The sequence below is a fragment of the Phyllostomus discolor genome, chromosome 6, assembly GCF_004126475.2.
Source record: "Phyllostomus discolor isolate MPI-MPIP mPhyDis1 chromosome 6, mPhyDis1.pri.v3, whole genome shotgun sequence".
In the NCBI taxonomy this organism is placed as follows: domain Eukaryota; kingdom Metazoa; phylum Chordata; class Mammalia; order Chiroptera; family Phyllostomidae; genus Phyllostomus; species Phyllostomus discolor.
Genome location: NC_040908.2, coordinates 3,363,756 through 3,367,505, shown reverse-complemented (window position 1 = coordinate 3,367,505; position 3,750 = coordinate 3,363,756).

The window sequence follows — 3,750 nt, the reverse complement described above, 5'->3', positions numbered from 1 at the left end:
CGACGCTGCTTCTCCTGAAGCTGCTTGATTGCCTCTCCGAAGGAGCCACGCGCTCTCACCCTTTCTAACTAATGACGGCCGGTCACCTCTGGCACCCTGTGCCCCCCATCCCCACCTCCCGGAGCTCAGGAGGTGACTCACCATCTCCAAATGTGTCCAGAGGGAGAGGCGCACTGAGTTGCCAGGGCCCCGTCACCATGCCAACCCCGACCCTTCCTCCGGTGCCCTTGCCCCTTGGAGTTAGCAGCCTCCTGTCCCTGCCACCGTGTCTCTCGTCCCTCTCCTCGGGCCTGTGAGCCGGCCAGGGAGGCTCTGTCCCCCCGTGTTATGGGGGACAACAGGCATGTGGCCGAGCCACACTGTGCGGGGGGCAGGGGGGGGGTCCGTCCTGGAGTCAGCCGCATCGGCGTGGAGCGTTGTCTGCACCTCTCGTCAACGAGGTGGTGCATCTCCTAACCTTCTCTGGGCCGTGCCTGGAACCTAGGGGTGACACTTGACCCCTCGGGCCGGCTGTAAAGACGAGAGGAGGCGTGGACTGGGGACGTGCAGTGTGAACTGTGAAGGGCTGTGCACCTCGAAGGAACCTTCATCATCACCATCATCCTGAGGAACGGCCCCGGCGGTGACGGAGGCCTCGGGGGACAGCCAGCCCCGGTCCTGACCGGTGGCTGGGGAGGCAGAGCAGCTCCTGCAGGGGGGTCACAGGCCTGAGCCGAGCCCCCGCCCGGGAGGCTCACGGCGGGCCCAGCTGCTCGGAGTTCCGGGCATTGAGTGATCCTCTGGCGTGTCCCAGGGAGGGCAGGGTGCAGGCGTGACCGGACGTGACCGGCGCCGGCCGACTGAGTGCCTTCCTCTCCGCAGGGCCCCAAATTACCCGCGCTACCGACGGGGGGCTGATGGGAAGGACGAGGCTCCGCCACAGGGACCCCGCTGGCCTGGAGGCGCACGGTGCCCGCTGGAGGCCCCCGCCTGCTCCCTCTGTCCCCAGCGCACCGACTCTGCACTCTGAGGGCACCCAGAGGGGCCGTGTCCCGGGGTCCCACCGAGAGCAGGTGTGGGACAAGGTGTGAATGACCTGGCCCGTCCTCTCCACGGGTATTTATTTGGCACTAACCCTGGTCGTGCCCCCCACCACCCTGTCCCCCGACACCCACCCTCCTACTTTCCCTCTATGACTTGGGTGACTCCGGGGCCTCGCGGGAGTGGAAGCCTGCAGTATCTGTCCTTTGTGACTGGCCCGTTGCCCTGGTCGTGTCCTCAAGGTCCATCCGCGTCGCAGCGTGTGACGGGATGTCCTTCCTTCTGTGGCTGAATGGTACCCCATTGTCTCTGACACACGTCGACACCCATGCACCCTCCGGTGGGCCCCCGGGTTGCTTTGGCGGCGGTGAATAATGCCGCTGTGCGCGCCAGCGTCCAAACGCCCTCCGCGGTCCCGCGGGCAGCCCTCTCCGGGGCACGCTCAGACGCGGGGGGCCGGCCACGCGGCAACTAAATTTAACTCCCTGCGTGCCCACCTGCCCGGGGCTCCGGTTTCTCCGCAGCCCACCCGACACTTGTCACTCTCCCTCGCCGGCGACGGCCGCCCTGGAGGGTGGGAGGTGGCACTTCGCTGTGGCTGTGCTGCTGCTGCGTTTCGAAGACCCGCTTACCCGCCTGTCTTCGGTCGGGCCCAGGGACCGGAGCCCCCCCGCGCCCAGCGGGGCAGCTGCCACAGGGCAGAGCTGGGCGCGTGCGGGGTGACCGTGCCCCCCTCCGCCCCCCTCCACCCCCGCCTTCCCAGACGGATGGCCTGGCGTTCTCCCGCCTTGTGCAAGCCCCAATTTGCTCTTCAAGTTGCCAAACTGTTTACCAACAGCCAAACCTCCTTCACGCCCTGCTGATCTGAAAACCAGTCGTAGCTCCAAGCCCCGCCTCACCCTGGTGGCAGCAACAGCCCGCCAGGACACCAGGGCCACGGCTCAGGGGCATCACTCTCCTCCCCCAGAGGCACCGAGGGCCTTCCTCCCCTGCCGGGGGCGGGGGGTGGGGGCTGGGCCCTGTCACCCAGGAGCGGGTGGGCTCCCTCCGGGGCAGCCGGGGCTCCCTCTGAGGGAACCCGCAGCTCAGCCCGTGGTGCCAAGTCCATCCAGTGGCCAGAGGCGAGGCCCCAGGCTCCAGGCTCCACACCCAGGGCCCCGTTCCGCCCGGACTGCTTCTCCAGCACGGACAGGTCCTAGCCCCGCGCTCTGGCCAGGGGCGACCTGGAGTGGCAGGCGGCCCTGGGTGGAACCTCAGGGGCTGGGCTCTGCCAGGGGTGGGTGCTGCTCTGGAAGGGCCACTCGGACACTGGCATGGGTGTCACTGGGTTGACCCAGGTGCTTGGAGGCACGGGGCGTGGGAAAGTGAGTAACAGATTGTCCCCGGTCTACGAGTCTCCAGCCTAACAGGGAGGCAGACCCGGACTGGGGGTCACAGTAAAGAGTGTTTGGTGTCTGATGGGACAAGAGAACAGAGGGGGACAGGGATGGCCTCGCCCCAGCCTAGAGCCCCAGGGGGCTCCAGGGGGCTCCCTGGGGGTGGTCTTGGGAGGAAGTAAAGGCAAAGCAGCCGGTCGCCCAGTTAAGAGAGGGGCAGGACGATGAGGACTCAGGCATTTGACGAGCGCCCTTCCCACCCAGCCCCTGTCCAGCCAAGGCTGGGAGAGACCTGGAGACGGCTGGGCCCCGGCTCCCACATACGTCAGCTGGGCCACCAGCCCGAGACTGCAGAGCATAAGCAAGGCTAGGACCCCGGGAGGCCGCCCCAGCACCGTGCAGACCGAGTGGACCGGCATTGAGTTGTGCGAAGGTCACATCTTCCCGGAGAGGGGGCTGGGCCAGGGCGGGGGGGTGGGCACAGGCCAGACTGCAGGCCACAGCTGGGCTCTCTCTGGCACACCGGGCCCCCTGGGCATCCTGGGACTCAAAGCAGACAGGCCTACTGCCCCCTGGTTCCAGTGGCCACCGACACCCTGTCCAGGGCGCTGTTTGCCTGCAGAGCCACAGGCCTGGAGATCCCAGAACTTCCTTCTCATCTGCATTTCTACCCCTCGCAGGGCCCCTGGTGGGCAGTCCCCACGGCAGGAGTTGCTTCAGAGGGCCACGGTGAGCAGGAGGGGAGGGGCGGCCCCCACACCCAGTCCGGGGAGCAAAAAACACTGTGCTTCGTTGTCACCCCAACACGGGCTGGGCCGCCATCAATAATGGAGCAGATTCGGGCGTGGTGACTCAGTGAGTCAAAATATAGAAAAGCCATTCAGTCCCGGGGACAAAATTAGAAGAGAGGTTTCGTTCCTTTGAATGAAGGAGACAGAATGGAGTAGGGGAGGGCACGGGGGAGAGAGAGAGAGTGAGAGGGAGAGCCGCACCTCGACACGCACCAGATGAAAGCCTGAGTTGCCTGCCGGCCCCGCCAGGGGACCCCACCCCGCCTGCTGTGACGTGAGGCAGCCCACGAGGTCTGTCTGCCCCCAGAAACCTCCCCGCGGCCGAGGCACGCGTCGGGCGAACCGCTGCGGCTCGGGGAAGGAAGGAGGCACGAGCCGGGGAGTGTCAGACCTGCAGGAACACATCCTTTTCCTCGCAGGAATTTAAATCATTAAAATGTATTCCATCAAAGCACTCTTGATCACATTCTGGAGCAAGCACACGGATGGAGCGGAACTCACCAAAAAGCAAAGACAACTCACCAAGACGGTCCCGTTTCTCACTTGCACCTTTCAAGCCCCAC